General features: G+C 43.8%; 1 protein-coding gene across 2 annotated transcripts in view; it reads right to left on the reverse strand.

Annotated features, from left to right (window-relative positions):
* INTS6 (integrator complex subunit 6) overlaps positions 1–25,019 on the reverse strand; it is a 1,045,054-nt gene that overhangs the window by 1,006,615 nt on the left and 13,420 nt on the right. The gene's annotated exons all lie outside the window — the stretch shown is intronic.

The following is a 25,019-nucleotide window of genomic DNA, read 5'->3' on the forward strand; positions in this document are numbered from 1 at the left end:
AAGCAGTAGCCACGCATCGAAGCCAATAACCTCATTCAATCCTGCCAATCTTACTTCAGACCCGCCAATATGACTTCAGCCCCAGATGCAGCACAGAAACAGCTACCATCAAGGTGATCGCTGATGCCCTTAAAATCCTCGATGATGCTCATCCTTGCCTCCTTGTTCAAGTGGCATTTGGCACAGTAGACTATCAGATACTCAGCCAAAATCATTGCTGCATGGGGAATTGTGTGATCGTCTCAGCTGGTTCAAATCCTACCTTGCTAATTGCAAACAGTTTGTACAAATGGATTCTTCCTAAGCACCAGCTCTACCCATCACCCACCTGTTGAGTTCCGCAAGGACCCATCCTGTCCCCTGGGACCTCCAATCTTTGCATGCAACTGCTCAGAACCCTCCTTGATCCAAACAATATCCACCAAAATGCATAACTACCTCGAGATATCCTCCTATCAAAGACATGTACAGGCTCAAGGCCTGCCACACATTGATCCAGTCCTGGAACAGTGTTTACCTGAAGCTCAACCCCCAGCAAGACTGAATTCCTACTGATGACCAACAATGCCAAACACCCGAACACCCACACCTGGCTCTCTGCAATGAACCTTGAGGGCTTCACGCCCCATCTGGCCACCTGTGCCAAGCCCCTTGGGTTCAACATCGACAGAAACCTCACATTCAAACAGTGCATTGCAAAAAGACAAAAAAAAGCATGGGACTGTGGAGGAAACGTTTAAGGACTGAAAAGTGTATGTACTAGCATATAAACACTGTATACCGTTGTGCAGGCACTGCAAACTGCCATTTTTAAACCACTGCTTTGAGCTTGTGTGAGGCGAGACAGTAGATTGCACTGCGCATTTTTTTGCCATGAAAGCGCTTGGCCTAGCAGGAAGGAATGCTCGCCTTCACAGTTCTCGCTTCCAACATATATCCCTTTTAGCATATGCAAGCATGTTATGTTCTCACTTTATTTTAAAAAGAGGCTTTAGTAGGAAGTCGTATTGTAAGTGTTCTCACCTGCCTCAGAGCATGTGTGAATCTTTAGGAAGTATATTCACCCTGACTAAATATCACGCTATGCTCACCTCCCTGATCACACTAACTTGCATGGCAGGGTGCAGCTGGCATCAAAGGCTTGTATAATGTGGTTTTTTGATATTGATATTTTATTTCTATCGCACTCGTACACAAGTGTTTCAGAGCGCGACAAGGCAAAGGAGGGTAACAGGGGAGAACAAAACAGCGATCTTACTAGGCCCAGTGAAATTGAGAACGCGCAAGTGCATGGGAGAGGGGGAGGGGAAAAGTACATGGAAGGGGGGAGAAGTGCAGAGTGAGGAGCAAAGGAGAAACAGATCATAAATAATAGGGTTCTCAGGCAGCAACAATGTTGCAAGGCGTGACCTTGCACAGTTGGAATCACCCCTCATTGAAACAAAGGTTTACTCCTGGGTATAAGAGCTAGCTGCACAGAGGGTGTGTGGGCAGTGGTTCAGTTGCATCTGAGTCTCGGGCTGTCGTTGGTTATGTTTTGCTACTGCTTTAATTGTTCACCAATCTACCAGAATCGTGAGTGGTAATTTCGCCATCACAATCAGGTGCCTTAAATTTCAGATTCCAGCTGCTCTGCAGCCAGGTCCAAGGGCTGCCAGGTGCACTTCCTGCCGATTTTCTCTCACCCCACCTCCGGCCCAGGAGAGAATTTCATTGGATGGGAGAGCTGGCCGTGCCCAGAGACCAGAGCAAGGTGGACAGAGAAGGCGCAAAAGCAATAGCCGATAGAAACTGATTGGGCTGATGAACACAAGTAATTGCGTCAGTGTATTGTGAGGTCATGTAATGTGTTGTCTGAAACGGGTAGGGGTAAACATTAATCTTTTGAAATCTGGCAAACAAAACTGAAATCTTAAGTCTGTTGGGAGTGTCCAAGAATACAGAAGGATAATAACCCACCCCAACAGAACTGGTTATTAGAATTAGGGAAAAGTAAAAGCGGCTGACCACCGCAGTTTAAAAGCAGTGCATCAATCCCTACTGACTTAAGAGAACATGAGACCACTATGGTGGTTAGAGTAGTGTAGGACCGATTAGAGCAATTGTGTTCTGTATGAGCGCAAAGAAAATATTATGGACGAGAAACCTGTTATCGGCTCGTCTTAACCCATGCCTTGTTATTTGAAACCATCACTGTACAACTCAGTTGCGACCCGCTTTATTTCAGACTATTCTCTATCCTAGCACAGGAGCGCCAATGGGATTTGTTTCTATGGATGTGTCTTGTATGACTCTTACTCACCCACGTCTCTGAACAGCTGAATACCGCTCTGCATAGTGGGAGATATAGACTGAACCAGAAGTCATCTGAATCTGACCAAAACCTGCAGGCATTTCTGAAAGGTCTGTATGGGGCAATACCTGAGCCTCCAAATAAACGTGCCAGAATGGGTTGATCTAATGAGCCGTACTCACGCCGCCAACCAGACGACTCAATAGCATCCAGATGCAGACGGAGTTAGGAACAGACATGAATGTAATAAGCCATACCTGGGTCTTATCCCGTGGGAATGGGTTCAGGGCAATCTAGACAAGTACTGTAAATGGGGTAGAGCACTACAATATACAGTTCACTGCACTGATCATTCATGATGGTTGTGAGTGGGTCCTGCTGCCAGCGAGAAGTTCTTGCAAGACGGTGCTCTTCCATTTCAGTGATTTATAATTGGATTTTGGAAAGAACCCCATTCACCTGGGCGCTGGAATTCTGGTAATATGGGGTGTGACTTGACTTAAATTGTCTTGTCACTTGTTTCTAGGGTAGAACAGTGATTTATTACACACTTATAGCAGACATGTGTTTCGACCCGACATGGGTCTTTTTCAAGGAGTGGGTGGTAATGTTGGTGTGAGCAATTCCTTGTTACTCAACAAGAGCCCCACCTAGGCTCCAGAGTGTCTTAAGGCAGGAAGCGAGGGAGGAGTCAAAAACTCCACCGCCCTTTGTCTTTCACCTTGCCTGAAAGGATCCAAGTACGAATGGGGTCTGGCTGTCCCGATTGGACAGCCAGACCATCCCCTTCAGTAAAATGGAGGAAGAGTTTTCATAAGTTGTGCTGTAGTTCCTGAAAAATACTCTGAATCTGGAAGCTACTGACAAGTCGACCACTGGAGCTGAATCCGAAGAGGCAGATGAATGAAAGACATCTGTAGCGATTTCCAGCAACCCGAGAGCCTGTTGTGTAGCCGCAGCCTAATGCAAGCCTTCCTTCCAATCGGGCTTGGGGGCCCGAATGAGACTACTCCAACTGAGAGGCTGTTGTGATCCACCAGTCTCAAAAGACCTGCATTTTGAACCCTCCCACAACGTGCTGCGACCTTGCTGGGCTGCAAACCGCAAATACCTTGGGACCTCATGCCAGAATACAAAGCATGGACTTCGAAGTCCAAACCTTGCTGAAACATTAGCAGACAACTGCTGGATCGTCGGAGATACGATTCCAATCCCTGAAGCCCTCTCACCAGAATGCAGGACCATGAGAGTGAAGAGAATCCGGCCAGCGATATTCATTCTACATCTGGCTGCTGTAAAAAGGAGCCAAATATTCAGAGCCGCAAGAATCCGTGAAGAAGCCTTTGCTGGAGGCCTCCTCTGAGGACTGCTGCTTCAAGCTCCCATCCAGTGTCCAGGTCTTGTGCTGCTGCAACCTGAAGGCATCCACTGCAAAGCTTCTTTCTTTCCAAGGTACTGTGTGGGCTTTGGTAATACTTACCTTAAGTCTGTTGTGCATAGTGCGAGGCTGAATGGGTGATTCGTGTGGTTGAGAGTTTGCCCATACCACTTGCCCAGACCTAATGTTGTAACGCATATAGGGAGCCTTCTGTGAAGTCCCTGAACACCAACTCTGAAGGGAATCCTTACTTTTATAAGATATCCTCTGGAACTTTGACTTTCCTGCAACTGAACCCTATCCTGACCTGCCTACACCTTGCACCTAGAACACTAGTGTCCCTCTTATGCCTATACTCTAGGGAAGAACTTCATAAGATAAGACTTCGGTCTTGAAAGTATAACAAGGGTAAAAGTACTAACTTGCTATGGAAGTTAGTATAGTAACAATCTCTGAAATAAGTCATTATGTTTATGCTTACCTTTGTGGATTCTGGCCCTCTAAAAAGTGTACAACTTTGAAGGCGTTTCCCACTTTCTGAAAAGTAATAAGTATCGTTAAGTTTTATTATTCTGAACTGAATGAGTGTAAAAGCTTACCAATAGGGTTTTTACCTACCATGAATAACTGTTCTTCTTAAAGTGCACCCTTGGGGTTTGCTTTCCCTGGTCTGCTTTAAACAGACCAATAACAGTCTGGAAGCTTAGACTTGTCTGAATTGCTTTTAGCCCCTCAAGTATATAGTTCTTTACTTACCTTGAATAGCTGATGCTCTTCTAAACTTGTAACGCAGGATTGTGGTTTCCCTGGAACTGCTTAGAGCATTTCTAAAAAAGTCATAGGGTCAATTAATTACCTTGAAGTACATTGTGTCTTTAAAAAGTGCAATTAGGTTTTGCTTTCCTTGAATTGCATAGTGCATTTTAAAAGTGTTTTTTCATACGTATCTGTGTAGCTTAAGGCCCCTCCAAAAAGTGTAAATTGTTTTACTAGCTATGAACTTGGTTCTAAAAAGTAATGTGCTAAGGAATATACTTGTAACAGGGTTGGTTTACTATGTGAGTTCATAACTGAGTGTCACTACATCACTGACGGGGTTAACTACTTTTGAATTACTGATTGTATTCTAAAATTATATATAACCTTGTTATACTCCACTAGGATAGCTGACTGCCATTCTGAGTGTTGTAGGTTTGACTCACCTTGACTACTGATTATAAGGGCGCACATTCGGAATAAACTTGGGGCCATTCAGCCAAGTCGGCATGCATTCAGCCCAAGTCACATCCTCCATGGATGTAATGTACACATGCTCATCAGCTGTTCCCATCATGTAATGGGTCACTTGACAAGCTTCAGACAGCGCTGAAATAAAGTGTCTTTTGGATCTGGTGGAAGGGCTGAAGCAAAAACAGACTATTTAGCTCCCGATCCAGGAGATATTCATGGCTTTATCCTACCCGATACCATAAGAGGCTTAGGAAGCATAAAAACAAGGCGGTCTGCCTTGAGCCGCTGCCGCAAAAAACGCCACGCAGTTTTTCCACTGGGAACGGTATGAATATAGATAAGTATTTTGCTTACTGGGGAGACCGATTGCAGGGGCTCCCAGATCGTTTTAGCCGCTCAACATACGTTTCTGCAATGGTAGATGGGAAACACTGCTTGCAGAGGACTTGTGGAGTCGAATGGACAGAGCTCAAAGTTCCCCTCACTATCCCAAGAAAGAAAGATTCCTTGGCTACCTGTATTACAACTAGAAACACCCTAGTGACTGAAGGGGCAGAGACAGTGGATCCACAGATTGTGTGAGGTAGAGGTGCTAATGCAATAGGCAAAGGTGGCAATGGGGACCCCTGGAGGTGACAGAGGCGATAACGGTTCTTTAAAGGAAACAGAATTTTCAAAAAACTGCTGACCCATGACAGCAGCGATTCTTCCCGAGACCCACATAGACTTCTAGCACCTACTGAGTGGGTTGGCGTGAACGGTAAGGAGTGCGTGAATACTGGGTGCTATTTAGAAAGGGAGTGGATGGAAATCAAAGTAATGATTGCTGCAGGGGAGAACCCAGAGTATTGCTTCATGAAGAGAAAGACCACACCACGTTACCCCAGCTGAAGACTGGGGCTCAGAGCACTAAGGCACTACAGACGCCAAAATTAAGCCCCCAAAGTCAATCATACGAAAAACCGGCTTTGAAGGTTCATACTCAAAACTGTGCATTCTGGGTGCGGAGGGCAAAGACACACCCTTCATCCTTGGATGCATGGGTTGCCCCAGAACACAAATCAGCAATTTTGCACTGCACTGACATGCAGTAGGCCTGCCTCACATGCATTAAGGTGAATCCAAACATAAATGCACCAGGCAGACACCCAGTGAAGATTGGCAAGACAGGCAGGGTGAAAAGCCTGAAGGGATTGACAGAACCTGCACATGCAGCCACATGTCGATTTATAGTCCTTGTAGGGCAGTCTGGTGAAGCAACAGGAAAGAATTCTCTGAGAGGTCGTTCATCCGAAGACTGGTAGGAGCCCATCAAAACAGTACGCTCAGGCAGCTCAATCCCTACACAAGTGTCAGAACCCAGAAGGCACCTTGCAATTAACCTCACTAGACGGTTTACAAAATGATGGGTTGCTAAAAGCACTCAAAACCGTTACCCACAGATTTGTCTCCAGCCTGGGTTCCCCAACAAAAACAAATGAAGAGTTGACCTTTCTCACGGGAACAAATTCAGTCTGCAGGGACCAACAAAGTGGCCCCAAGTTAAGGGACCAACAAAGTGGCCCCAAGTTAAACTCAGCCCCAAGATGTTTCCTCGTCCAAGGCACTGCAAAACAGGCATGCACGTCTAAGAGGGGGAAAGTATAGCTGCAGGAAGCCCTGCACTAAATCCCTAAACACTGAGTCTCAAGCATAGGCAGAAAGGGTGAGGGAATGTAGGTCTGCCACATGCTTCCGCCCAGGGTCCACTACAGTCCTATGTGGAGGAACAGACTGGTATTTGGGGAAGGAGCAGGCACATGAAGGACTCTAAAAGGGTACATATGCATTAAGGGGCTTTTTGATTCAACTAATGGTTCAGCTTCAATTCGAGACTCTGGTCTAATCACTTTCCCGGGTAGGGCATCCCTAAAGTATGAAGAAAAAAAGTACAGGAAATTGGGAGTACCCAGGAGCATGTTGGGACTGGTCGAGGCATGCCTCCAAAAGGACCAAAAAAAAGGCATGGTGCTTGATGCAAGGAAAGGTTGCAGCTTATTCACTAGAGCCAAGATGGGCACTCGCCTGGCAACCTTCCAACGCAACACAACATGTTGCCTAAGGTTCAAACCGTTTATTGCACACAAACATTTTTACTCTAACTGGGTTCTTAAGCAGTAGTGTGGAGCCATGGCAGGGTGAATATTTCCCTTTTAGAGAAAAGTAAGACATCATAGGAACGCCTGTCCTGCCAAGACCATACCACCCCATTACCAACACGATATTTCTCCTGGTGGGAACTAGGGCACCTTTGCATAGTATAGCTCAGTCTCGGAATTTCTGAAGCCTGAGTGCATATGTGGCTCTGGTCACAAGAGAGCTACACCTTCCCAATCCCAACACAAGAGTATAACAACCCCTTTTCGTTAGTCCCAACCCATAGCAAAGTCAAAAGGCCTATATAGGCAAAGCAGGGAAGGAGTTAAGTGAGACAGAATGCCATCTGGTAAGCGTGGGATATCACAAGCTTTGAATGATGCAACCAATTCCATTTCTGAAAGGGAGGTCTAACCAACTGGACCCTCTTTATACAGGCTTTATGCCAAACCGATAGTGTAAACATGTACCTTTGAGATAGCCTGCATGCATCCTAATTAGTGGCAGAGGGCTGGTTCAAAGGTCACATTTGCATTCCTGACTGCTGCTAGAAAACGGTTTCTGCGGGCATTTTTTAAAATCTTCTGAGCCAGTTTCCAAATCTAATAATTGTAAGCTTTAGCCATTCTGTTGGCTTGTAAATCTATCATTATAAACCTTACTTGTTGAGGCATGGTAACATCACACATACAGGTATTTGATATCATTAGTTTCAGCTCTGTGAGCAGGTCACCTATGAGAGGAATGAGGATTGGGGTCGTCTGGCTGTCTCCACAACTGTCATGTGGAACAATGACCAGGGTGCTGCCTCCGAGTCACCAGAGGATGGCCAACATCTTCCTCCCAGGGCACAGGAACTTTTCCCCAGGTGTCCTCCTAGGAATCACTGCTTCAAAAGGTAGTACTGACAAAGCCACCCTCACACCACAGCATTGACCACCAGAGACCCTTTGAAATCAGCAGGCATGGGAGTGGGTGGAGTCAGGGTAGCCAGGAGGAAAAGCTGTTGGAGAAAAGTTCCAACATCTTGGTTTTCTGATGGGGACTCTGGATGTGATGTCGGAAGGCAAAGGGCACTTGTTGCAATGGCATGGATTGGACGCTTAACAGAAGGCTTGCTTTGGACCAATCCCCTGACATTTTGCATTGAAAAGGAGAGAAGATGATTAATCTCTGGACCCACATAAGAACAAGCAGCATTGATCTGGACCTCTGTTAGGCAATACAGTCCATCCCAAGGTCCTCTGCCAGGGAGGTGAAGATAGAAGGGATCCAATGCATAGGGCAAGCTCGCCCCCCCGGCCCCAACCATCTCCAGGGAACAGTGGGGATAGACTGCTGTGAACTAAGGTCTACGTCTGATGTGGTGCTGGAACTGCACACTGCACTGCAGTTGAAGGAGCCCCTGTAAGCGCCAGACAACCTCCTGGAGCAGAAGTGCAGAACCAAAGGGCTTACTTTGCTCTAGAAAGCCTGGGCTCGGTCTTGCAGCAACAACAAAAGGGTATGATCCATGGCTCTCCTTGCCTCACACAAACAACCAGAGTTATCTTTGACCTGGACACAACCACCTACACATCTCCAAGTTCCACTTGACGCAGAAGCTTGCTGTCTGCACATCAGAGACCAGCCAAGAATTTCCATCATCCACAAATAGACACCGCTGCATGGTCACAAGCTTGTTCAAGCTGCTAGCCACAGTACCCAGACGCAGTGTTGAGTCAGACAAGCTGGCTTGCCAATGAAGGCCAGGGTTCGTTTGTCTGTGCCAGAGGCCACCGGGTCTTCGAGCGTGACTGACCAGACATCCCCTGCATCTTCAAGCAGTCACTGCTGCAGTAACCAGTGTCACCACTCCCGACTCCAAAAAGCCTGCTGCAACACTGTTGAGACCCCACAGACAAGAACATAAGATTTGTTGAGTCCATGTCGACTGGCCTACTTTCTGGAACCATATTGACTTCAGCTCCCTTCTATATCCTTTTCTTCAAAGACACATGCTTGAAAAGGAAAAGCTTATCTACCGTCTGAACACCCTTGTTCATGTACCAAGAGGGCCCTTTCACAGTAGTCTGCCATTTCTTTTACACAGGGATGTTTTTCTAGTTTTTCTAATTAGTGGACTGCATTTTATGGTTAGATTAAAAGTCTATTTCTATACAACATTGATTGGACTCTTATTTTGGAGCCATTGTGCTCAAGTTGTTTGGGTTGCCGCTGTTATCAACTCACCGCTTCTGAAGAGTATAGCCTGCCCTCTGTGTGAATACCTTTCAGTTTGAGATCACTGCTGGTTTAGTAGTACCGTGGGGTTGAGTAGGCAGTTTAGCCACTACTCATCCCTATACTTCTGCAGAGCAGTAGTCATTTAATCACAATAAGTCTCCTTCTCCCTCCTATTATTCCTGTCATCATTTGATCATAAAAAATAAAAGTCTGAAGTTTTTTCAGAAGGCAAACATATCAAAACCTTGACAATTTCCATAACACAACTTGACCAAACGGAGCATCAGACACCAACGCATAATGGGGGTGCACCCTCACATCCAGATTATAGAAGGGTAGAGATCAAGGAAGTTGGGGGAATCCTGGCAGCTAGAACATTGCAAAGACGATAAAGAGAAACACGTTATGCTTCTATAAAACTACCATGTGAAAACAATGTATGGTTTGAAAGGCCTGGACCCAATTTACCATCCACACTGAGGCAACACAAGAAATGCTGTTTTCCAAGATTAGTTTCTGAAGGCCCCCTAAATGCTGCAACTGTGTTTTGGTGTGCTGCCCCAAGTAGTGCTCATGGCTAACAGGGACGAAGTACTACAAAACACCCCATTCAGTCCCACGGTGAGTCTCCTGTGAGCAGTTAAGGTTTTCTCAAATATACTGTCAACCAAAGCACTGCATTTTCCTGTGCTTTGGTTGACATTTACAACCATCTCGGTGTGGAGTTCCCTGCGGCCAACATGGAGTGCCTAATCGGGACCTGCGCCCAAAGCACTGCACCAAAAAACATACCGGCTTGTTATCGGCGTAGAACCACATGCTTTGCAAAGGCCGACACCTAGCGGTTGATGCTCGTTTTAGAAATCAAAGCAGGAGGTTGACAGGGTGCGTTTGTAATACTATCACTACTGTGAGGTGTACTGTACACATGGTCCTTCAAGCTCCTCAGATTAATGGCTTCTTAGATATACTTAAGTGTGTATTTTTTTTACTATGTATAATATACGGTGTGCACAATCCAGGTGTACTTTGGGGGCCATGGAAGGCGACGAAATGTACTGTACGAGAACTCCACTGCGAGGGTCAAAAGTAACTTAATTGAAAACCCAGTCTAACAGTATGGATTGTAATCCCTCACCAGAGGGAACGTCATAAACTAACAGAATTCACTCCAAATGATGCTTACAAAAGCACTATGTAAGAAAACGCAATCCAATTTAGGATTTTTGAATGTCTGGCATCACCATCCCAAAATATGCTGTAATTGGAGTACTCAAATAATCCACATAAGCCAAGTAAATACTTTATAATGCTTAAAAGTGTGGGCCGGTTACGTTTTGCACAGTGATACAGTAAAAATAAAATAAATTAACTGCGATGAAAGTCCTCACTAGATCTGCTTAATATACATTTTTAAACGTAACACTTTCACACACTCACCTCACCATCCATGCCCCTTACTGACCTCTACATGCATACCTAGAAGCCCCTACCTATTCTCCCCAGCCACGGCACGGTCTCATAAATGGGATCCCTATGCCCGTAGGACTGAATGGTAGCTGTGATTGCACCAATGAAAATCAAGTCTGGGAGGTTTACCACATCTGCAGGAAGAAAAGATAATGCAGAACATAAGGCTGAAGATATTTGGGCCTAAACTTTTTTTTAATAATTTGTGACCCACTAAAGGCCAAATACAATGGATGCAAAACCTGAAAACCTTGAACCACATCCTGGACCGTAGATGGCGTGCAGACCTGTCGTCATCCAGCACAATGGCCCACCCCTCTTGCGCAGAAACATGCAAAGCCAATAAATCCTACTATGGGAACAACCTCCAAAGCTGTACACACATCGAGGTATCTTTTCAAGATAATCTCCGAATTCAGGCCCCTGCCTGCACCAACACACCCAATACCTCTGAGACACTGACTCCTCCCACAACATAGTCTAAGAGAGACACATGAATCCTCTCTAAAAACTAACACCCACCAATCAGAAACACTGCCTCCATCCTACCACTTCTCTACCTTCTCGCCTTCCTCCCAGAATTCCTCAAGCTACCATTCAGCCAGATAACAGGATCCCAGAGGACCCCTGTTCCCTGTCTGCAAAAGAAAATCAGCAACTTCTGATGGGGACCTTGCAAGATCCATCATCAACTAATCGCTCTCACTTTTGTTATCTCCACAGCAGAATTTAAGACATACATCAAACCCCTCCTCAAAAAGACCTCCCCCAACCCTCTTGTCCTGACCGAGACCCAGCTCAAACAAACGCTATATAGCTACATTAAACGGCATACAAAGCTATGCCAATTCTCAGAATCAACCACTATGCTCGACTCTGCTCAATCTGGCTTCAGACCTGTACCAGGAACCGAATCCTGTCTAGTCTCTCATCTGGGACAATATTAAAGAGACTCTCGAGGTTGTGTAGGATTGCCACCCTAATCCTACACAACCTCAGCTGCGTTCGACACCATTGACCACTACATCCTCACTAGACGCTACATATCCTCGGCATCAGGCATGCAGCTCTGAATTGGATATCTTTTTTTTTCAAACAAATCTCAAATAGTACAAATGCCTCCGTTCTCGTCGGCTACCTTCCCATTTGCACACAATACCGCAAGGTGCCTCCCACTGTCCACTCCCCTTCTACCTCTACCTCAGCCTGCTACCTGCACTCATTCAATCCCACATCTATCATGCTATAATTTACGCAGAGGACACCCAAATCATCTTCAAAATCCCAAGTAGCCCTGTGTCTACCTCCCACAATCTCACAACCTGCCTCTCGGATCAATCGCTGAATGACAGCCAACCACCTTCTACGTAATCCAGGCAAAACTGAGATCATGCTATGTGGGAAGACTGCCCTCTTCCCACAACCTACCCACTTGCCCCCCTCTACCTAGGCCCACCTCCAACAGAGTGAAGAAAATTGAAGATGCATTATGGACGGTCAAATCACATCAACAGTGGTAAAATGCAGTTAGCTACACATACCCATCCCCGCCACCTTTTTCCTTTCCTGACTTTCCCCACACAGTCTCTGCAATCACTGCTATAATCTTTTCACATCTAGATTATGCTAATGCCCTATACCAAGGGGCCCACACATCGCAGCTAAACTCCAACAAGTACAAAACACTGCTGCAAGGCTCCTCCCAGGCTTAGGCCCAGAGAACATCTCCCCGCCCTCTGTGTCCATCACTGGCTTCCGATCAGGCGATAACCCATCTTCAATGCGATAGGCATCAACCCTTTTACAACAAAGGACTTTTAGGAAGAATTCTCATAAATGTGCTAATTCCCCTTCACCTTAGAGACACCCAGCAACTTTGCTGGATTTTGAGGACTTGGATTTTTTTACCGGGAAAGAGAGTCTTTTTACCCCACTCATGTATTTTGATGCATGTTTTATACTGGTGTTCTAAGATAACTCCATAGGCATCTTTTCGTGTGTGTTACACAGCACCCTCAGTGCAGTGACACAGGGATGTCTTTTTAAGACTTCCCAAAGGTTTAAATACCTTATCTGGGATAAACTACTGTTTCCCAGAGAATGTAAGGTTAAATTGACTTTACTAGTCTTTTTAAATTCCTAGATCCAGCACACTATCTTCCTATAGAGTGCTGGAGGGGTTACCGCGTATCCCGTGTCTAGAAACTCATGTAGCAGTCAAATGCTACCCTCTATCGAAATGGTTGGTGGCAGTGGTTTTAGAACAAACCACCATGATTTTTACCAAACACAAACACCGGTAGCTAAAAATCGCAGGACCCATGTTTTTCAAGATGGCGCCTTTAGCCCCTTTGTTTAAGCAGGTCCCAGTCTCCCTTTTTCGCCATTTCGTTTTGGAAAGGTCCTTCTAGTGTTATCTCTGCGCGCCAAACCAGGTTTGGTCCCTTTGTTTCTACGCCTTTGGCAGTTTTCAGGACTAAAGACTGCCTTTGGCGTCTGAGTGTCTGGGGTGGGCAGGAAGTGAGGGAGTTGGCCGGAACTCCCTGTGCCTAGTCTCCTAGGAGACCCAAATGTACTCTGGTGTGATTGGCTAGCTGACTGTCCTGCAAGGACAGCCACCTTGCTGGGTGAGTGGTAGCTAGGCTGGAATGAAAGGGAGAAAACGGTTTAAAAAGGCGAGTCTCCTGGACTGGAAAGCAGAGTCGACCATTGGAACGAAAGAACCGAAGACAAGCTGGAAGAGGACGGCTGCTGCAACTCCTGGACCGTTGCTTTGCCTGGTGAAGCCCTCCTGCAGGTCCGGATTACCAAGTTCATCTCGACAGAGAAGCCCCTTCAAGGACGACTTCTTCCTTTGAGTTGGTGGGACCAATCAACTCGTAAGCCACCTGGATACCATTCTCGAAGCTGGTTAGGATTAACCGGGGGGAAGGACACCAGCTTGTGTGCATGAAGAACAGCTACTAGAACTGAAGCGACTCCATACCATTCTCGAAGCTGGTTAGGATTAACCGGGGGAAGGACACCAACTTGTGTGCATGAAGAACAGCTACTAGAACTGAAGCGACTCCAATCTTGTCAGCGTTTTCTGACTGAGGCTCAGGAAGAATGAAATATGCAGGAAATGCCAGGAACCAGCGTCTTCAGCTGCATCTTTTGCTTCATACTAAGTTACAGTGCCAACCCGACAGGGAACGCTTCTCTCGTGGTGAAAGTTCTCAGAATTTTCCCAACTTCCAGGCCTAATCTCTTGTGACCTAACATATGATTCTTTTTCGTACAAACCACTTTTGAGAACTTTGCCAAACCTTTACTGTTTACTTCAAGAACTGCTCTTTCCTAACCAAGACACTAGTCCATTGATTTTGGCCTATTGAACTGAATCAAGTCCTCTAGTTAACTATAACTATTTGCACTGCCTAAGAAAGAATGATCTATTCTGCTAACTTGTACCTTTATGCTCCCATTTAAAGTAACTGAAATGCCATTTTGCTCCTAATTCAGGGGAGCCCAATTTACTCAAAAACGTATTGGTTTGGTATTGAAGTATATTTGTGTACAATATTAAGTTGCCTCCTTCTAGTGAATGTTTTCTAAATGATTGTGTAATAAATTAATAAGTGTTTTACCAAGAAACCTTGAGGGTGTCTACTTGCACCACTGTGATTGTAAGACCTCTGTGTAACCTCTTGTACTGCTCACATTCCCTCGAGATAAGCCTGGCTGCTCAGCTCGCAACCACAAAACTGTGTAGTACAGACTTCTACCAAAGGTTGGTTTTGCTTACACCTGTAGTCCTAATTGTATGCGGTGGTCCCAGAAGGTACTGCATGCAATACAGCCTAACAAGGACGGGAATATCCACAGCATATGTTTAGCCTATACTCGTCATGCTACTGACAAAAATCAACCTGTATGGGAGGTGGGGGTCCTCCCAGTACAAGCACCCACCATCTGGAACTCCCTCTCGTTAACCATCTGCCGCATAGGGGACCACCTCTCCTTCAGGTAGGCACTCAAAACCTAGCTTTTCCCCTCAGAACCGTTGCACACTTACTGGATCCCAAGGCCAACTCTGGTGCTAACCACCACCCAGCCTCCTCACAGGAAATTTGGCGCTCAAGAGTCAATTTGGTGGAACATACTCCCCGACGCCACTCCGACACGTACCACATCACTAAAGCCAATATGCTTTAGACCATCAAACCCTAGTTCTGCTGCATCCCATAGAGTACAGCTGGGTCCCACAAGGGATCCAGTTCAGCTATTCACATGGACGCTCACCTTGAGATATACACTATTTGACTAATACCTTGCCCTAAATATACATCACCCTCGACCCCGAGCACTACGATCCATAGAATACAGCAAAGTCCCACACTAAATTTGGTCCAGCTGTGCATAGCTTGGACACTGACAGCACCCGTCCTCGCACCTTTGCAATATTGCCTGCTGTTCGAGACCTAGCCATTCTCTACCTACCTTAGATTTGGCAATACATGCACACACATGTTACCACTCCTTTCATTATAATACAGACTACAGTCTTCCAAAAGGTGTTCATCCAGACAGCACTTCATGGCCACACTAATGGCAGTAGGCACTATATAAATAGCACCTTACATAAAAAGCGAGGCAACACCAATGTGCCTCATTTTGTGTCCAACTTGGGGAAAAAAAGTTCTTGGGCAGGTATGTGCCGGATGTCCACCTTATTTCCATGGCTTAGCAGACGGGTTAACATTTAAGAAGCAAAAATCTACATGCTGGAAAGAAGGCAAACTACACAATATTTCAATTGAAACCAGCCACAAATAAAAAGCGGCCATCCTAGTGGGGGGGGCAAGAAAATAATGCACAGAGAGGTTTGCTGGGAACGGAGACTGAAAAGGAAAATGTTCAAAATATCCACAAAAATGAAATACCATGGCAATGCAGTTCGCAATGATGGTGACAGATGCAGAGTCGAAAATGTTTCAGGTTCACAAAATGGACCTCAACAATTGTGAAAATTACTGCTACAAAGCATATGGCAGCAAACAGTCACAATCAGTTTTGCATGGCAAGTAATAGCATGCACCCCGAAATCTTACAAAGGGGCACAACACAGTGGTATTCAAACGACCCCCCCCTTTCCCCCCTGCAGGTAAAAATATTGTTTGAGCCCCCCAACCTAGGTGGCCCAGTGGATATCCAGGGGGTCCAGGCTCTTTAAAATATGAGATCTCTCTATTAAAGTCACTGTAATCTCTATATTAAAAACGGTCATCTTAATACCCTTTTACAGAGTCTGGGCCCCCAATGGAAACAGTTCAGGCCCTCTAGGCGAGCCTGCACAAGACCACTGCTCTAAAGTCAAGTTGAGCAGTCTGTCATGACATTAACATGCATTAAAAAACACGTTTTTGTACTTTGTATTGACGGTGTTTCCATCTACATAGCCTTTTAGATGCAAACAATGTATTCCTAAAAGCATAATGTGTGTTATTAGAAAATATCCAAACAATAGGTTTTGTATTTGCTGTGCAATTAAAATGGTGTTGAACAATTAGGTCTTATACTCCGAGCAGGTGGTGGGGACGGGAATGCATTCTAAAACAGATGAGTTTGCAGCCAACCATGACATTCAGTCCAGAAAAAGGACTCCCCTCAACCCCCCCCCCCCCCGGCAAATTAATGTGTATCACCGCAAAATATAGTAAAGGAATAAAAATTTAACAAAAAACTGGCCAACTTCCTGTATCCAAAAATATGTTATCTAATCTGTATTAAAATATAGGTTACTGTGCTTTGCCTATAAACTGAATGCTTCACAGATATTGCTGTGAACTAATAAAAAAAAAAGTTAATCGCGTTCATCGTGGCTGTCACTCCACCTCAAATTTCAATCAACAGAAAAAGTATGGGCTATACCAGCAAAAGTGCATAGAAGCTACACTAATTAGAAATGTGTGAACAAAAATGGTACGTTTGCAGGATCACGTAAATGCACTCACGTCATCTTTTTCACTAGTGCACAGAAAACTGAGCAAGTGTACCATCCATGTAAAACCACATGGACTAAAGAACAATTTGTAAACTATTTTCCAGCCTTTACAATATGTCTACATTACTTTGCAGGGATAAAGTTACCCAATTGTTCCCCATTTTCAAGTGAGTTTTGTTAGAGAGACGTAAATGGCACGCAATGTATAAAAAAAACTCTTCTGAACACAGGGTACATGGAATGTTGATTTCAGCAGAGAATGAAAAAATGTTGTCTGACGTTTACTTTAGACCAACATGGTTTATGCCAATAAGACTACTGGATTAGCTTTAGAAAATAAAAAATACTTTCATGTAACCACAGTGTAAAGGCATACTGCTGAAGACATTTTAGAACAGGGCAATTGGTAGGACCGCATGCTTCCACAAAGGAAATCAGCGTTCAGATGCCAAACTCAGATGATGTCACACCAGCTGGTGAGATCTCGAAGTGCTGTGTAAGACACCATAACAACGCCTGAAGAGATCTGAAGGAGAGACTAACAGCAACATTAGCTGGATCTGTGTGAACATGCAGCCATGGATGCTGTCACGAATGGGGGAAAACATGCTTGGTAGCTGCGAGTGTCTGCTCTGAAAGGGCTCTACTTCGCGCCTCCGTCTCACAATACAGCTGGTACTGGTGTCCCGGTCAGTGTACCCATGACAGTCACCATGGTGGAGTTAAACCACGGGATGTTCAGCAGGTCCAGTGCGAGGATGGAGATGGTAAACAAGACCAGGAACAGCCAGAAGGCGAGAGGAAACCGGCACCAGTGATAAACTGAATACAAAAATAAACAGGTTAAATAGCTTTGTTTTGATACCTTTTGTTACATAATGATAAATTTAAATGAAGGGATTGGGCAGACCCACATACTAGTTAAGAAAATAATTGTTCAAGACAATTTTAAATTGCACTTCAGTAAATTACTTACACGGCTGAAAAGGTTAGTCAGGATTGAAGGTGTCTGTTTCATGCATGCACTAACAGCAAAAGGCACACAAATTAGAGTTAAGGCAAATAAGGAAAATCACAACTTGGGATCAATATTAAACACAGTCAAAAGATAAACAGGTATTCCTTTGCTTCAGCCCTTCATCCTTCCAAAGTTGATACATTCAGTATCAGGGGGGAAAAAAACTGAAAAAGAAAAAAGGGCTTAGCCTGGGAGGGCGCCGAACAATCATTCCAACTGGCAAATGCGTGTGAAACGATTTTTAAACTGAAGACCAGGGTTCCAACTAGAACATCGCTGTAATTTGGGCAGGATGAAGACAAACTAAGGGGTAATAAGGGCCTATGTCAGTTCTGTCAAAAAATGAGAAACAAGTATAAACTCAAAACTATGAATGCATACGTGGAATGGTCATGTATAGTTTTCACAACCCTGGGAGGCCCTCCATGATCAAACTAACTTCAAATATCAATCAATTATGAATGTGTACATTTTAGGACCCTTTCTTAAACCGATTTCCTCCGAAAAAGAAATAACGTTCTATTTGCAAGTGCTGAATACAATCAATACAAAATAATGAAAGCATACATTTAAGTAGAATCAAAAGTTGAGGAAACCCCTGGGGTATAGGAATGGAAAAGATCAATTCAAACGAGAGCAGCAAAAGGGACTTAATAGTTGGCATATCTGTTCAGATCTGGTCTCTGCTATGCCCTTTTATGGGCATAAAATACCACCTCTGCTAAAAAGCGTGTCAGTCTCTTCACACTGTCAGAGTCACAGTACAAGCAAACATGACATTTCTGGTTGACTTGTCAATTAACAAAATCGGCCCAGGGTTCAAATGTATCTATTTATCGCATTAAATTGTCAAATAGAAACTATAGTAGAAAAGGAGGATTGTTAAGTAGAGGACCGTCCTTTCCGGAACACAAGGAGAAATGGAATACAGACAGTTGCAAGCATTGCAAGCAGTCAGCTATTCATCCAGGTGCCACACTGCCAGTCCTGTTGAATACCACAAGGAGTGATCACCAGAGTTATTCATAAGTCTCACGGTCAACCCTCACTTTAAACTGGACCTTCTCCACTTCAGAGGGCAAGCTCAGGGCTCCAATCTACATCTCCACCTTTGGCCTAGTCACTGCCAGCCAAAGGCGCAAAACAGCTATTTTTCTGAAGCCATTGCTTGGACAAGCCACCACCTCCCGAATGTACTCAACTTTACACATGTGCAATAGGACCAATCCCGGGCTCATGGGTAGGTCAGCACCAGATTAACCATATCCCCCACATCAGTCGAAAAGCACAAAACCACAGTATACGTAGACACCCTTTTACAACACAAGAGGTCTGGTACTCGGGGGAGTGGGCAGGACTCCAATTTTTTTCCATTGCAGGTCAGATTTCCACATCAATGTCCTCAAGCAAACAATTGTTCACAGACTCACAATCATCCTCAGAAGAGAATACAGAAATAGGGGAAACACCAAAATGCGGGAGGTATGTAGGAGTCACAACAGCCGGCTTCACAGATCTGCTGCAGAAACCTTTTCCGTTTCCCAAATATGATTTTTTCTCCAACACCCAGATTGTATTTTAATCTGAGGTATTTGAAATCCAACACTGTGGGTCTTTCTGCACATCGAGGCAGGGTGCCTACCTTGACCCTGGTGAGCTAATAAAGATTTTAATTCCAACATAAGAGCTGGATTTCCCCCAAATGGATACTTCTTCGTGCAGGTAAGCATCCCTTTTGCAGCTTTGAAGCACTTAGGCCAAGCACGTCACCACTGATAAGGAGCTTTCCTGCTCTGGATCAAGATGAATATGTCTGAGCAAAACGGGGCACATCTTTTATGCTTCGGGCCCCACCAATATGTTATTGAGATTTGGTTTTCCTGTAGGAGCCATAGTCATGTGTCCTTGAAGGCGGGAGCACCATGGTCTTCCCCATGTCAAAGAACCCAAAATGTTGTGTAAGACCTTACATTTCACCCATTCCATCAGACGCGACTGCTTGCCCTCTACCCAGGGACATTCTTTAAACCTCATTTTCCATCCACAGTTAATCTCTCCAACAAAAGCAAGGCAACTATGCAGGACAACAATGCTTTTGGTAAGAGGCGCATCTTCGTAGCATTAGCGCAAGCCAAAGCTAACAGCTAGAGTTTCTCCCGCCTACCAATCTAAGATTTCATCCTGTGAAAAAATGCAGACAGGTTACATACATCAGCTTCTTAACATCATGCCCATGCTTTATCTACAAATATGAAACGTCCTTCACACACCACCTACAGCCTTCAAAATAGCCCCTAAAACACCATCGTAGACATTGGGAAAGCCTCAGACTTTCTCCGGTTCATGCTAAAGCCAAACAGCAGAGTATACTTCTATCAAGTTTATCAGTGGGTCTCTAGCTCAAACTGGGACAATCATATCGTCGGCAAAAAGCAAGAACGACTAATTCCCTTGACTCGCCCTCCCCACCCCCAAACCACAGATGTCAATGTTTTGCCTGCTATCCACGGCCTGGAGCAAATGCCTGGTTGAACAAGTAGAGGCCAGAGCAGGCAGCCTGGTCTTGTTCACCTCTTTAATATGAAACAGAGATACAGCAGTTTGCCAGAATGCTTACCATTACTGTAGAGTATATCCAAGGCAGGACAAAACCAACAAGTCCACACTTCCTCAGTGTATTGCGGGTATGGCCAACACTCTTGATCACATGTATTTTGGCCGTGCAAGATCACTGCAGCCGAAAGAGATAACATACATCCCCACCCCCCACACCACCCATCCCCCTCCAGCATTGTAAATCTAGGAGAGATCAACGCTAGAGAATAACAAGTTACTTGACTGCAACAATTGTTTGCTTTTAAAATATTTCATATCCAATATGCCTTCACAAAGTGACTTCAGGATATTTGCTGAAGCCTGATTAGGAAACTCAGAATACAAAATCAATTAAAGATCCCATGCTGAAGAAGAAAATGACTGGCTGCCTGCAGCAATGGTTTTAAAAATGTAATCTTCCACAAACTCCATATGATGTGAACATTTGCACCACATTCATGAGGATGAAGAAGTAGACAATATATCCAACTCCTTATCTAACGTTCTGTTAAGAGGTGAACAGTGCATTCAATCTTTAATGGCTGAAACGCAAAAAAGGGAGATTAAAAAATAGAATAGCTTCAAATGGTTGGCGTGGCTCACCACTTAAATGAAGCTTTAACAGCGTGCTTAATACAGGAGACCAGTCTCTTAGCATGGGACTGGTATTCAAACCTATGTTTCTCTGTGTTGTCTTGCTTCCAAGACCAACAAGCTGCCCTATAAGCTACGCTCCCAGCTAACCACTTGTGCTTAATTCCATCATTGTAAATCCTCCAGAGGACGTTCATAGCCTCTTTGATGCTCGCATGGTGTGCTTTTGAAACCCTTTATCAGGGACTTACCCAGCAGAGTAGAAATATTAACCTCTCTCCCCCTCTCTCAATATATTGCGGGTGACCAAGGAATCCAGACAAGCAAACGGACCCTGTTCCTTTCCTGCTCCAACTTAACAAGAAAAATTGCCCGTAGTGGAAGTGCAAAGAAAGGAAATCAAAATATTGAAAAGGGGAGCTTCAGAAACCATGTATTGATTAGACATTTGATTCAAGAGCAACACTGGGGAACAAAGAAAACAAATTAAAAATGGGACTGCACTTCACAAACTACCTTGTCCTCTTCACTATCTCCCACATATGAAGTTAAATCCACTGGAGTGGTATTTACTTCAGGGAGCGACATCGCCCCAGATCCAACCAATTCATTTGTTCATCTTTAAGCTGTGCCACATGCACATTTGTTCTGCCCAAATATCATTCTAACTTGGTGCAGTAAACAGTGAGGCTGTCTAGCTTTTGCTTCTTTCTACAAAGGAATGTGTAATTTTAAGATTGAAAAGAGATGCCAATAATGCAAGATATTTGGCTGGCCAGTAAACTATAGGAAAATAGTACTTTCATTATATCTAATGTTTCCCAAACACTCCCCGTGAACGCTGGTAGACCACCCGGAACAAGATCATGAGGTGGAAAAGGGTAAAATTGGGCAAACTACAGTTTTACAGAAAGACCTTTCCACCTTTGAATCATTTATATTGCAGAGTAAAGTGCCCATATCGATCGTATGTGTAGCTCTCTGCCTTTTTTTAACATATGTATTGGCCTCATGCTTGAAATACCTTTTGTAGGCCACAAGCACTTTGCTAAGTTAATACAGCCATCAATAAATCAATGCGTGTAGCTCCAGAGCCCATCCCTTTCCCATGCACATTTTATCATCTACGATATTCTAACTAATAAGACTGCTATTGGGGTCAAGCCCATTAATCATGCAGGTATGGGTTTGTCAAACAAGCAAATGCATTTCATTTTTTAAGAAAGGAAAAAATATTTACTCTTGCATTATAAAAACAATTATAAGCCTAGTAAAGTACCCATGAGGCAAGTGTTACAAGAAAAGTTTTAGATTAGATTGCATTTCTAAATATTACTCCCAGATGCGAATAATGTGGAAATAGTCAACCGGGTTCGATTTTGCAGGGAGCTCCTGGCTATTTAACAGCTCCTTTGAGCATATAACAGTCTGGTTAGCGTGATCATGACCAACAGTCACATGGAGTTATTTTGGCCTTCCGTGTCAATTAGTGCCATAACAATAAACCCATGTGACATTGTGTTTTGGGTAAAGTGTATGAAGAAACCTGAACATATCCAGAAGAAATGTAATGAACTGGTATTGCAGAATGGCCCAAAAGGTACAGTTTGCATCTCATGCGAGTAAGATTTGTAGCACTATGTACTAATACCTCGTTCTCCCAGATGTAGCTCCTACTTAAGGGTAATTCTCATTACACAGGAGATCCTTTTATTGCCTGCTCATCAAATCTTCATCTTGATCCCAGAGTTGATATAACTCAACCTGGAACACTCATGATCTAAGCCTTTTTGCTGTGTGCTGCGGTGTTCAGAGACTGAAGCTACTTACCTTTAACAATTCTCCACTATGGAGCCTCTCACTAATAACTAAGTATTTACATGTTTTGAAGCATAATAATCTGGCAGAGCCCATGTTGGAGAATGTGACATTCACAGCATTTATTCTGCTGCTTCTATTCTGTACAATTATCAAAAAAAGTTGTTACCGCTGTATCAAGAACTTTTACATTTAGAAGAAAGTAAACTCATAATAATTGCATCAGCATGGATATTGCGATAGGTTAAGTCCAGAAACGGGGAATCTTACACATTGAATTGTTTCAAAAAATGTGTCAGTAGTCTTATGGAAAGTATTTAGAGTATTCACAGACAAACAACGAGAGTAGCACAATGTACAGAAGAGTCGAAGAAAAATGTACAACAAACCTCGATAAAACTCAAGAGAAACAGTCAATTACTACTTATAACATACACATATTGTAAATAGATGAATAGTGAAAGTTATTTTCATATATAAATTTGTTAATTACTTATCATAGACATCAATGAACTATATCAGTGCCATTAGTTTCCCAACTTGTGATCGATTTCATGACAAATTGGTTACAGGTATCAAAATTCATGAACAAATATTGTAGATGGCTAAACAGAAAAATCTATTGTACAATTTATTTGTGCCTTGATTTATAAGAGAACTAATCTCTCTTTATTCATTATGTCTGAGTGCCTCATTACGAGTCCGCGGTAACCCTGCCAGTGCTACTGACTTCCCGGTGCCACTGGGAGATTAGAAGTCTGTCGCCATGGGAAGTCAGGCGCCGGTAAAATGTTAATCCCATTCCCATAGAGTCCTGTAGGACTCTATGGGATTGGGGACTCTGAAGCGCTGACACCGTTGCTAAGTACATTTCACGGTCAGTGTTCAATGGAGACACATGCCCACATACAGGCTACGAGTTTAACTATTGTCTTAAGTATATTGATAATGTCAGCACGATAATTAAAAACATTTCACCATTAAGATGCATGCAAGTTAGCCCAAAATATGGTCGACAGGGCCATGGCAACTAAGGAAGGACTACCCCGTTGCCATGACACCTGCCGACAAACACGAACGCTAAGATTTTACAAATGCAGCAGAGTACAATGGATGCAGGTTCACTGAAATGGCGAAGCTGCCCGAACCTGCACAGTAAGTTTGTTTTTCGTCTTAGATGGTCCAGATATACAAGAGCCAGCACACGTGTGTGCGCTGTATTAAATATACCATTAGCAATACACGCAAATATTAGAACGAGAACGCGAATGAGTTTTGTAAATAACCCGATCGATCAGCCTGCAATAGTGTGTAATAGGAATGCTCTATAAGTATGCAGTAACGCGGCATGAGCAACTAGATTTGAGGACAGAAGGATGTAATAGCCATCGCAATATAGTTTATGGCAAAATATCCACGGCATACTTAACATAATATAACTACCAATCCCACGCAGTAGCTTAAAACGGCGAGCGATCTCGCGATTATACTAATGAGTACTACAAATGATTTCCCATTTCAGGGATTTAACCCGCTAAACACATCAGGAACAGACGGTAAAATGATCAGCACGAGAGTAACAAGGTAACAGCATCACAATAAAAAGACAATGGTGTTGAATGCATTCTTGCCTATATTCAGTTATAGTAAATAGGTAGCTGTATTTTGTGTCCTTGGGAGACACGCAAGAATACTACTGGAGTAACATATATATCAATGTTTGAAAGTGAGGAGAAATAATTGTAAAGCAAGTACGCGGGTAAACTAAGACAACAGTTTGTGACTAGTCAGAAATTAGTCATTTTATATTAATATTCAGAATATGTCAATAGCTCAAAAATATTAGTATAAAATATGTTAACAGAGTTATAAATAAGATTGTCATTTATCATCATTTGTAATCATTTTGTATTTTGCATTTTTATTTGTCCTTTTTTCTATTTTTATGTGCATTCTCTTTACCATACATATCCTTCCCATGACCCATCCCTCATTCTCTGTCCATCCAAAAATGGGTTACTTGCATTATATTCGGGTTTAAAAAACGTTTAAATCATTGCTCCGTGCCAACTGCGCAGACTGCTTCGCGCCGCTCTTCACGGCATTCATCAACACATCTTTTAAAACAGGCATCATCCCAGCTAACCTCAAAGAGGCCTGGGTCCGGCCTCTCTTAAAAAAACCTACTCTCGACCCCCTACAACCAAACAACTACAGACCAATAACCACGGTGCCATTTCTGCTGAAATTACTGGACAAAGCTGCTCACTGCCAA

The sequence above is a fragment of the Ambystoma mexicanum genome, chromosome 7q, assembly GCF_040938575.1.
Source record: "Ambystoma mexicanum isolate Mex_15411 chromosome 7q, UKY_AmexF1_1, whole genome shotgun sequence".
Taxonomy (NCBI): domain Eukaryota; kingdom Metazoa; phylum Chordata; class Amphibia; order Caudata; family Ambystomatidae; genus Ambystoma; species Ambystoma mexicanum.